The following is a 12,525-nucleotide window of genomic DNA, read 5'->3' on the forward strand; positions in this document are numbered from 1 at the left end:
GGAGAAGGTGCGGGGGGATATATAAGGAAAGGGGGAGAGTGGAAAAGGGAGCTAGGAAGGTCAGGGGCTGCAGCTCTTCCGGAAAAGCGCGGATATTCGGGCAGGAGGCTGGCGCTGAGCGGTGGAGCTGTCCATGGTGCTGAACCTTTCTCGGCGCTTCCAACACGGAGGGACAGCGAACAGCTCGCGGCGGATGGGACCGCGGTCTTAACTGCCTGGCAGCCAGCACTGCTGGCTTCAGAAGTAGACTTGTTGCAGAATGGACCAAACAGCCCCCCATCACCCCCCCCCCCCGGAGATGCCGGGCAAAGAATACATGGAAGGATATCAGATGGATGGACAGATCCCCTCCACCCCCCACCCACGGATGTTGGGTCAGAGGAGAGCGAGGATGAACGGTGTAATGTGGTTGGTCAGTGGGAGCCAACTCTCCAGACGCGTGCAGGGTGAAAGGAAGCAGACGGGAAGAGGAACGTTGTGGGAGGATAAGGCAGGCCATCCTCATCACTCCAGGGGGCTGGGTCAGTGGAAAGAGAATTGAGAGCATGCCGTCTCGATGGACAATGCATGGTACGAGGGTCCCACTCCCCTAAAGTGTGCATGCCGAGAGGGGGCAGAGGTGGAAGGGCGGCGAGTGTATGAGAAGGCGGAGTACATTGGTGTCATGTGGATGGACAAAGCACCTTCGTTTTCTAGGGCTGCTGGGTGAGTGGGCAGAGCTAATGGAATGTGTCCAGCGAGGGTTGGTAACATCTCGAGAATTACTGGGCAAGTGGATACATCTGTGAAAAGTTGCCCTCTGTGTGGAGATGGGAAGTCAAATCAACCGAGATCAGTGGAAGGAGGACAAATGGGCAAGTCACTGGGAAGGGTGGGCAGTTCACTTCTTCAGGGTACTTGGCTAGTGGAAATAGGCGCCTCGGGGTGTCAACGGTAGCTCAACTCTAGAGGGGTGCAGGTTCAGTGGAAGAAGTGTAGTGGTACCCCCTGCATAGACAAGTCAGTTACACTTTGCAAGGGTCCTGGGCCAGGAGAGGTAGCGTGCTGCTCCATGGGTAAAGGGAGGTGACGCCGTGAGGGATTCTGGGCAGTGGAGAGGGAAGTGCAGTTCTGCCCTATGGGCGGAGAGATCAGCTGAGCTGCCGAGGGCTGCTGAGTCACTAGAAGGCGAAGTGCAGGTGAAGTATCCTAGGCCACACAGGTGAGCTCATACCATCTTTTATTTATCATGTACATTCCATCCCAGACCCCGTCTTCCTCCTTAGCAGTGCAACTGCTTATTCCCAATTGTTCCTATAGAAGCCAGAAGCCTCCTCAAATTCAAAATCCATGATTACCTCATCACTACACACATCCCTTCCCCATGAATAACAAAAAAAAATAATTAACAAAACCTCTAACATAACAAGATGAACATAAAAACTTCTAACATACCACACAAACATTTTCTTGTAACTCATTAGGCATTCAAATCCTGCCCCTATTTTTTTTATAAACAACATATCCCTGTAACTTGCTGGGCATTTTCAGAATCCTCACAGTTCTTTGCATGCCTTTCTGCAGCATTCTTTCTTCATCAGAACCACTGCCCATCACTGGTTCTCCCTCTCCCACAGAACCTCTCTACATTACACCATTGTCATCTCTTCTAACCCTGAAATTGTCCTTCTCCATGCCCTCTTTAGTAGCATCATCCCAATGATCCCAAACTCTACTCCCATCCTCCTTTCCCCTAGGACAGCACATTTGACAATTCTGTCTAAATTCCACACCATTCCATCTTCCACTCTCACTGCACTCTTAAAGCACTCTAACACTTTCATTGGACCAGAGAACGTTGATATTCCCTGTCTACCTCTTCTTCCCCATTTCACTTGTACCACTTCTCTCACTTGAATCATGTTCAGTCCCCTTTTCATACTACCCATACATGCCTTGTCATGATAGACCAGGTTGCCAGACATTTCGTCGAAAAAAATTGGTCGACCAGACAAATGGTCGAACCAATTTGGTTGAAAACCAAATGGTCGAAATTTTTTTTTTATTTTAACCTTTTTTTTTTTGGGGGTCCTCCCCAACCCCCTTTTTTTCTCTAAAAACCCCTTTTTTAACTAAACGAAAACCCCAAAAATAAATATATAAATAAAAAAAAAAATTCGACCATTTGGTTTTCGACCAAATTGCGTCGACCAAATTGCAGTCGACCAGTTTGTTTTCGACGAGTTGACTGGACACCATAGACCATGTTTTTCTTCTGAGTCACCAACATTTTACTGGCAATGAGTCTGAAAATGCGAGTTCAGCGTGGTAAAGAGGTGCAAACTTATCAGCTGCGGGATTAGCCCACTAAAAGATGAGGGGGCTTCATTGATAGCTGCACAGTTCTATGCATTAGGCTGGAGAAAGCCTCAAATAATTGTGTTCAAAGCAAATAACCTATAGATAATAATGTTTGAATTACAGGTGAGTATGTGAGACTTAACATTAGATCTAGGCACTGTAACAGGCTTCCGTGCTTGCTTTCACTAGAAATGAATTCACATTTTATTAAAATTGCCCGGCAGCCACAGAGGCTGTCAGCACATTGCAAACTGCATGCTCCCAGGATCTTACAGTAAGAAATGTATTTATTTGTATTTAGTTCATAAATTGACTTTTACAAAATCAATCTATAAATACACATAATCGATTCAGTCAATAAAACAACTCATCATATCTCATTGACGATCATACATAAAACCACTACATTAAAATACATCCATAAAAAACACATACATTAAAGTGTTACATAGTACCTACATACAAACAGGCCGATTCATGGAATAATTAGCGCGGCGCAAGTGGCCAAAAACGTGCAGTGGAATAGCGAAAATCGCAGTGCAATAGCGAAAATCGCACGAAAAGCAGCGCACATCGATTCATGGAAGGCCGTGCGCGAGAAAACCATCGGACGTGCGATAAGAAAGTGCGCGGCGCACGTTGGCGCACAGGCCATCTAACGGCATGCGCCAGGTCACAGCGAAAATCGCACAGTCCACAGCGAAAATCGCACATAGCGCGGCGCTTGCAACAAAAGTAGGCGGAACACGGGGCGTAACACTCGGAATGGGGAACAACTTGCCAAAATGTGGGCGTCACGGGGGAAGCACAGTGTAAAAGTGCGCAGAACGCCCACACGCTCGCCTACAACACGTATTCATGGAATAGAATAGGGCAAAAAAGCGCACGCTCAAACCAGCGCACAGGCACAAACACGACCGCCACAAGAAAGCAGGCGGTAGCGTCTCAGCGGCTGTAAGAAATGTGCGCCAAAAGGTGCGCCAACAAATAGCACCCATATACTGCCATGATGAATGTCCTATACTGTGGCCCTCCAGGACAAATGAGGTGCAAAGGGGTACCCACAAACACGGACACGCTGATAAAAAATACGTGTGCGCGGGAAGTCTCACACGCGATTTGGCCGGGTACGTGGATTTCAGGGGTGCGCGGGAAGGTCCACACGCGATTACAGCAGGGTACGTGTATTTCAGGGGTGCGCGGGAATTTCCACACGCGAATAGCCTGGCCGCGTGTATTTCAGGGGTGCGCGGGAAGTTCCACATGCGATTACAGCAGGGTACGTGTATTTCAGGGGTGCGCGGGAATTTCCACACGCGAATAGCCTGGCCGCGTGTATTTCAGGGGTGCGCGGGAAGTCCCACACGCGATTACAGCAGGGTACGTGTATTTCAGGGGTGCGCGGGAAGTTCCACACGCGAATAGCCTGGCCGCGTGTATTTCAGGGGTGCGCGGGAAGTTCCACACGCGAATAGCCTGGGCGCGTGTATTTCAGGGGTGCGCGGGAATTTCCACACGCGAATAGGCTGGGCGCGTGTATTACAGGGGTGCGCGGGAAGTCCCACACGCGATTACAGCAGGGTATGTGTATTTCAGGGGTGCGCGGGAATTTCCACACGCGAATAGCCTGGCCGCGTGTATTTCAGGGGTGCGCGGGAAGTCCCACACGCGATTACAGCAGGGTACGTGTATTTCAGGGGTGCGCGGGAAGTTCCACACGCGAATAGCCTGGCCGCGTGTATTTCAGGGGTGCGCGGGAAGTTCCACACGCGAATAGCCTGGGCGCGTGTATTTCAGGGGTGCGTGGGAATTTCCACACGCGAATAGGCTGGGCGCGTGTATTACAGGGGTGCGCGGGAAGTCCCACACGCGATTACAGCAGGGTATGTGTATTTCAGGGGTGCGCGGGAATTTCCACACGCGAATAGCCTAGCCGCGTGTATTTCAGGGGTGCGCGGGAAGTCCCACACGCGATTACAGCAGGGTACGTGTATTTCAGGGGTGCGCGGGAAGTTCCACACGCGAATAGCCTGGCCGCGTGTATTTCAGGGGTGCGCGGGAAGTTCCACACGCGAATAGCCTGGGCGCGTGTATTTCAGGGGTGCGCGGGAATTTCCACACGCGAATAGCCTGGGCGCGTGTATTTCAGGGGTGCGCGGGAATTTCCACACGCGAATAGGCTGGGCGCGTGTATTACAGGGGTGCGCGGGAAGTTCCACACGCGAATAGCCTGGGCGCGTGTATTTCAGGGGTGCGCGGGAATTTCCACACGCGAATAGGCTGGGCGCGTGTATTTCAGGGGTGCGCGGGAATTATCACACGCGATTTGGCTTGGTACGTGTATTACAGGGGTGCGTGCGAAGTTACACACGCGATTAGGCTGGGTGGGTCCTGTCACCATCGACGGCCCCTGCAGGCAGCCCACAAAACAGGGGACTACCCTGCACACCTGCTCATGTCTCCCACCACCCCCACCCCCCCAGTCACCAGGGGTACCCTCCACCAGGCCCCCACTCATGTCTCCCACCACCCCCACCCCCCCAGTCACCAGGGGCACCCTCCACCAGGCCCCCAACCATGTCTCCCACCACCCCCACCCCCCACCATCCAGGGGCACCCTCCACCAGGCCCCCAACCATGTCTCAACCACCCCCACCCCCCACCATCCAGGGGCACCCTCCACCAGGCCCCCACTCATGTCTCCCACCACCCCCACCCCCCACCATCCAGGGGCACCCTCCACCAGGCCCCCACCCATGTCTCCCACCACCCCCACCCCCCAGCAGTGCAGGGGCAGCCTCCACCAGGCCCCCACTCATGTCCCCTATCACCCCCACCCCCCCGCCACCAGGGGCACCCTCCACCAGGGCCCTACTCATGTCACCCACCACCCCCACCCCCCCAGTCACCAGGGGCACCCTCCACCAGGCCCCCACTCATGTCTCCCACCACCCCCACCCCCCAGCAGTGCAGGGGCAGCCTCCACCAGGCCCCCACCCATGTCTCCCACCACCCCCACCCCCCAGCAGTGCAGGGGCAGCCTCCACCAGGCCCCCACTCATGTCTCCCACCACCCCCACCCCCCAGCAGTGCAGGGGCAGCCTCCACCAGGCCCCCACCCATGTCTCCCACCACCCCCAGCCCCCACCATCCAGGGGCACCCTCCACCAGGCCCCCACTCATGTCTCCCACCACCCCCACCCCCCAGCAGTGCAGGGGCAGCCTCCACCAGGCCCCCACCCATGTCTCCCACCACCCCCACCCCCCAGCAGTGCAGGGGCAGCCTCCACCAGGCCCCCACCCATGTCTCCCACCACCCCCACCCCCCAGCAGTGCAGGGGCAGCCTCCACCAGGCCCCCACCCATGTCTCCCACCACCCCCACCCCCCAGCAGTGCAGGGGCAGCCTCCACCAGGCCCCCACTCATGTCCCCTATCACCCCCACCCCCCAGCAGTGCAGGGGCAGCCTCCACCAGGCCCCCACCCATGTCTCCCACCACCCCCACCCCCCAGCAGTGCAGGGGCAGCCTCCACCAGGCCCCCACCCATGTCTTCCACCCCCCCCACCCCCCAGCAGTGCAGGGGCAGCCTCCACCAGGCCCCCACCCATGTCTCCCACCACCCCCACCCTCCCGCCACCAGGGGCACCCTCCACCAGGCCCCCACTCATGTCCCCTATCACCCCCACCCCCCAGCAGTGCAGGGGCAGCCTCCACCAGGCCCCCACCCATGTCTCCCACCACCCCCACCCTCCCGCCACCAGGGGCAGCCTCCACCAGGCCCCCACTCATGTCTCCCACCCCCCCCACCCCCCAGCAGTGCAGGGGCAGCCTCCACCAGGCCCCCACTCATGTCTCCCACCACCCCCACCCCCCAGCAGTGCAGGGGCAGCCTCCACCAGGCCCCCACTCATGTCTCCCACCACCCCCACCCGCCACCATCCAGGGGCACCCTCCACCAGGCCCCCACTCATGTCACCCACCACCCCCACCCCCCTAGTCACCAGGGGCACCCTCCACCAGGCCCCCACTCATGTCTCCCACCACCCCCACCCCCCAGCACTGTGGGGAACCTGCCAGCAGGCCCCCACACATGTCCCCCTGGCCCCAGGTCCTGACGATACACAATCATGGCAGTAATGGCCAGCATACCCAGCACAAACACCCAGGCAAGGATTGCATCCACCCACATAGTGAATGCAATCACATGACACAACCCCAATGCCAAGTATGCAAAAGAACACATGTCCGTCACACACACATACACAATGGGTGCAAGTGAATGTCAAAACCCATATCATGACATGTAACAAACCAATGAGAAAATAACACAAGTGTAAGAAAATATAAAAAATGTATTAAATACCAAAAATAAGTGAACTTTTCAAACATACAACGATGTGGCTAAGTAAATAAATGGTCCATGTCCGAGAACAAAAGTGATAAACAAAAAAACAAAGGAATAAAAAATTAAAATGAATTTGTCCAAAGCAATATCATGTCATAGGAAATTAATGAAAAACCATTACGTCATGGTGAAAACAATAAGAAATTAAAAAAATGTATCTCCCAAAAAAACAAACTATATACAGGAATGTTCCAGGGTCCATGAGCCCAACACCAAAAATGAAACCTACCACTAACTAATGAAAAATATATGTACAAAAAAGTGGCCATTGTCCGAGCGGTCCAAAATAATAAAAATAAATAAAGGAAACCTAGCACTAACTAACTAAATAACTATATACAAAGGCAGCGGGCAAGTCCTGCGGCTCACTTGGTGATGTTGCTGGCCAGGGCATCATCGAACTCCATGTCGATGTCCTGGAGGCGGGACTCTGTCCTGGCCCCGAGGTCTCGCAGGGACAACCCCATGTCCACCTCAAACTCCCTGCGAGCTTCCTCGAGGCACTCAGCCCGCCTCAATGCCCGACGCATGGAGAACTCCGCCCTGACCATGGCGAGCTGCTCCTCTTCCGCCCGCTGCCGCTCCGCACCTATCCGCTGGCCAAACTCCTCCCACACGGAACACACCACCATCCCAGGGTTGCCCTGCCCTCCGGCCGATGCCTGCCCCTCTGATCTTGATGGCCCCGAGCCATGATGCCTCCCACGTCGAGCCCGCTGCTGCCTCCGACGCCACTGCCTCTGCCAGCACGACGGCATCCAGGCTGATGGAAACCACCGACGCCGTCGTGCACGTGCCCTGCCCGATGATGCCGTCACATCTTCCATCTGCTGGGGTCCACTTGCTGTGTTGTCCACCCCTGCTGGACCTCCGACTCCCAACTGTGGCAGGGATGGGATCCCCACCGAGCTGGCTGCATTGGTCGGGGCAGGTCCACAGGGGGCCCTGGTGGCATCTGGGCCGGAATACGGCAAGGAGAACGACCGGTGGATAGCCTGCACAGAGGAGGAGAGGGCCGTCAGATTGGCCAACACATGCAGGAAACCCCCGAACATGGCCGATCCCAATTGGGCCACGTCGGCACGGTGCACTTCGTGATGACGTGCGTGCTCCTCCCGGGAAGCACGCACGTCATCACGAATCACAGCCGTGCGCATCGTGACCCCAATCAGGACCTTCTCCACGCGGCCAGGGGTTACCACGTCCGCAGGTGGAGGGGAGTCAGGTGACATGGACATCCCCTCTACCTGCGGACGGGCCTGGGACGGGGCATCCCTGCTGGTGCATGGTGGTGCACTCACACGGTCAGGGACAGTGACCTGCACAGGCCCCTCCACGGTGACCTGTGCTGCCTCCTGCCCCTGGCCCTGGACTGCACCACTTGCACCAGCAGGGATGCTCCCACCAGGCCCCATGTGTGCACCAGTGTCGGCCTCCTCCTCCTCTGTGCAAACCACCAACCTGGATGGCTCCTCACCGTCTCCCGCCGTAGCAGGCCCCTGTGGGGGCTCACCCACCCCTTCCGCTGCAGCCGTGGGGGCATCCCCGCCGCCTTGCTCCACAGCGCCGTCTCCGCCCTCTTCTTCACTAGCCGCTGCGTAGAGGGAGACAAAGGACACAAGCATCAGGCTACTGTACAATGGTCCCCTAGACAGGAAGCAATAGCAGATGAGCACCACTGTCAAAGTACACTTCCATCATGTCCCTCCACAACACATGGGTCAGTCCAGGCAAAACACACACAGTAACAGGCATGGTGCATGCCATGGACATTTCCATGCATGTCCAATGGACTCTAGAAACATTCAATGATATGTAACTCACATGCATCATGGCTCATGCATATCACATGCACACACTTCACCTCAGTCACATCCATCTGGCCCCAAACACACCGAACACAGGCGAAACAAGGGTAAGTTGGGTGCGTCACTGAATCTGTGCATTGTCACAGACATGTGTCATGCATCCATGGCATGCACAAGTCACAGACACGCAGGTCAGGCACACAGACATGGCTACCATATATGTACCTGGCATCAGCACCCATCCTTCACCCCCATCCATGTCCAGGTACAGAGACTGGCATGCTCTCATGTCCAAAATCTGCATAGGGCTCCCCATGCCGCATTTCAACACATGCAACAACCATGTGGGTCACACATCACTGGTCGCACATGCATTACCATGATGTCCCTGCACACATACATGCATACATGGCCCATGGCACACATACAGGCAAGTATCATAGAACCAGCACACCGCAACATGCCCTGTCTCACACAGTAATGCTTGGACACATACCGCTCAACTCCAGACGGGCCTCCCTCTCAAGGACCTGGGCGTGGAGCGCTGGGCGTACGCGTTCCAGGACCCTCTTCTGGATGGAACTCATGCGGCCCCGGCCCCCCTCCACGAGGCGCCGGGCCTTCACAAGGGTCCTGGACCTCAAGTCCTCCCAGCGCTTCTTGATCTTCTGGACGTTGCGGGTTGCCACCCCCACCGCGTTGATGGCAACCACACAGTCGGCCCAGATCCTCTCCCGTCCTTCCTTGCTGGCGCGGGACGATCCAAAGAGGGCATCATACTGCCCCAGGACATGCTCCACCAGGACACCAACTTCGGTGGCAGTGAAGCTGGTGCCCCTCTGCCCCTCTGGCCTGGGGTTGCCACTGGTGCCAGATGTGGAAGTGCCCGACATGGCAACCCCAGAGGCAGGTGTGGGTGGGCAACTGGGTCCTGGGGCTGGGCTGTGGAGCGATGTAATCCCAGTTGGGAGTCTTCAGTTCCAGCAGGGGTGGACACAGCAACTGGACCCCTGCAGATGGCTGATGTGCAGGCACCAAATGGCAGGGCACGGTGGCAGCAGGCAGGCAGGCAGGCAGGCAGCAGCAGATAGCACGTGGGAGGCTGCTCGGGGCACTGGGGGGCAGTAACTCGGCCTTCTGGGCAGGAGCGTGGTGTTCCGTGTGTTTTCGGGTGGCCAGCTTGATACGGAGTGATTTGGCACGTGAAAATCCTGCACGTCAGCGTGAAATCCGAGGAAAGGCCCTTAGCGCGTAAGCGCGTCAGCACGCATACGCGATTCTATTGGACCAGAGTCCCTCAGCGCGTAAGCGCGTCTGACGTGACCCGCACGGGCGTTCCCCACTCAGCACGTGATGACGGAACACACGTGGAAATACTGCACGTCAGAGTGTCATCGCGTGATTGGCCTATGTACGTGTATTTCATTGCGTGTAATTGGACAAAAGTGCGCGTACACGCGATTGGCCTATGTACGTGTATTTCAGGGGTGCGCGGGCACTTACACACGCAAGTACGTCAGCGCACCTGTATGGCTGCTGCGTGGGAATTTCCACACGCTATTGGAGTGGGAACTAGATTCCAGGGGTGCGCGGGTCACACGCTCGCCTAGAACACGCGCAAAGCATTAATTTGCACACTTTTCAAATAACAAGCCAGATGCCAGGATGAACATACCGTTCCTAGCAGCAGTGGCAGTGGGCTACCAAAGGAGGAGGAGGAGGAGAGTCAGGGCCAGAATATTCACACCCAGAACCAGCCTTTTCGGGATGCCTGATGACCAGGTGTATGGAAGGTACAGGTTTCCACCACACATAATACTGGACCTGGTGAGTGAGTGGGAGGATGACCTCACATCACCCACCCTGTGCTCTCAAGCACTCAGCCCCCTGGAGAAGGTCCTCAATGTACTGCACTTCTTAGCCACTGGATCATTTCAGCGGACAAGTGCCATAGTGGGTGGGGTGTCACAGGCCACCCAGTCACGCTGCCTACACCAGGTCTTGGACATCATCACTGCACGCCCATCAGTCCGCAGGCACATATACCTGCCCAGAACACCTGCTGAAAGGCATGCTGCCGCCCTGGATTTTTACGGAGTGGCACGATTCCCCAAAGTGCTAGGTGCCATCGACTGCACCCATGTGGCTCTACGTCCCCCAGGGCATCTGAGCACATCTATAGGAACCGCAAGCACTGGCATTCCATCAACGTGCAGGTAGTATGTAATGCCAAGGGAATCATCACCTCAGTATATGCCAACTATCCCGGGTCCACCCACGACAGCTTCATTTACCGAATGTCCACCCTATGCCGGGACATAGATGCTGGGCGGCATGGCGATACATGGCTTCTCGGTGAGTATGTATGCCACTGCACATGCATGCATGTTGGATACTGAGCAAGGTCACAACCCCACCAATGATACCAATCACCACCTCCACAGGGGAAAGTGCCTACCCTCTCAGCCCCCACATGATGACGCCAATTCGGAACCCCACCACGCCACCCGAGGTAAGATATAACACAGCCCACATTACAACCCGGGGCATAGTGGAGCGCACATTCGGAGTGCTAAAGTCACGCTTTCGCTCCCTTGACCGTTCTGGCGGGCAGCTGTTATACGCTCCCCCAGTAGTGTGCAGGATCATAGTGGCAGCATGTGTCCTGCACAACGTTGCAACACGCCGGGGCCTGCCCGTGGACATGGTGGTGGCCCCACATCCCCAACCACATGCACAGCCGCTGCGCATGGGAGGGGAAAGGGCACGAGGGGAGGCAGCCCGTACACAGCTAGTGGCTAATTACTTCACATAGTATTCACTCCCCTGTGGAGTGCACACTGGCCTGGCACATTCCATCTGACAATCAATGATGACTCAACCTGACACTGATCCTGAATGTCTGGAGATTCAACCGTGAAAAGCATATCAGCCTGAGATTGTTCACCTGGAAGTGTTACAATGTGTGCATCCCTACCCACACACAACACCAATGCAGTTTTGTGAAGGAACACATTCAAGCAGCCAAAATTAATACCCACTTGCTAAATGCAACAAGAGGACAGTGCCATGTCACCCAACCCATCCCCAGCACCGCCACACAACACACCGTGCCATGTCATGCTATGTGCAGGTAAACAAAGTAATCCCCACAACGTGACAAGTGTTGCGATGTACAGTGTCCCCAATTGAAACTTCCTACACCTGAAATGCTCACTGTAATGCAGGACAAACAACATACTTGAGCACGTACTACCATAAACATGACTTCAGTAATGTAATAAATCAGTTGTCTCACCACCTGGATATGCCTGCACTCCCACCACTTCCAACTGAACAGTGTTGGTGCCATGTAGAGTTGTAGGTGCACTGCTGCCAACAAGGACCCCATCTCCAGACTAGAGGGCCTTGTGTAGACATGAGGAAGGGACCTGCAAATTGGGAGGCAGACACAGATGATGAGTTACACATCAATGCAACATGCAGTGTACAACACAACAGCAATATGCACTAGGAATGTATACACAGTATTGACTAGACTACCCACACATGTAGTGGGAGTCCAATGTCACCATGTACTTCAATGTCACTTGGGCACACCCTTTGCAAGCCCATGGAAACGGGAAGCTGGAGGGGTGTGTGTGACTCAAACCCAGGCATCTGAACCTAATACATGACAAGCCTGCATGTGCCCAGCCACAATGCAGCGTATGCCCACAGGAACCACGGAAGCCAACAATGTGTCTCCAAAAAATTGGGAAAAATATAAAAATAAAAATAAAAATAAAAATTTAAAAAATATAAAAATAAAAAGAAAATCAAAAATGGCCATTAAAGGGCCCGGGGGGGTTGGGGAGGCCACCCAGGAGGTCCGAGGTCAGGGTGCACACCAGAAACCACCTGTGTGGATCCTGGGAAAAAAAAACACCTCCATGGGCTCATGGCCCACACGGCTACCCTATTGTGGGAG

At 55.3% G+C, this 12,525-nt stretch overlaps 1 long non-coding RNA gene across 1 annotated transcript in view; it reads left to right on the forward strand.

Moving 5' to 3' along the window:
• The first annotated feature begins 5 nt into the window (after positions 1 to 5).
• The window catches only part of LOC138569810 (uncharacterized), a 44,494-nt gene continuing 31,974 nt past the window's right edge, over positions 6 to 12,525 (forward strand). The window contains exon 1 of the long non-coding RNA XR_011303335.1: positions 6 to 570. This is a non-coding gene — a long non-coding RNA (uncharacterized lncRNA). The remainder of the gene's footprint in view (positions 571 to 12,525) is intronic.

This window comes from Ambystoma mexicanum, chromosome 2q (assembly GCF_040938575.1).
Source record: "Ambystoma mexicanum isolate Mex_15411 chromosome 2q, UKY_AmexF1_1, whole genome shotgun sequence".
NCBI lineage: Eukaryota > Metazoa > Chordata > Amphibia > Caudata > Ambystomatidae > Ambystoma > Ambystoma mexicanum.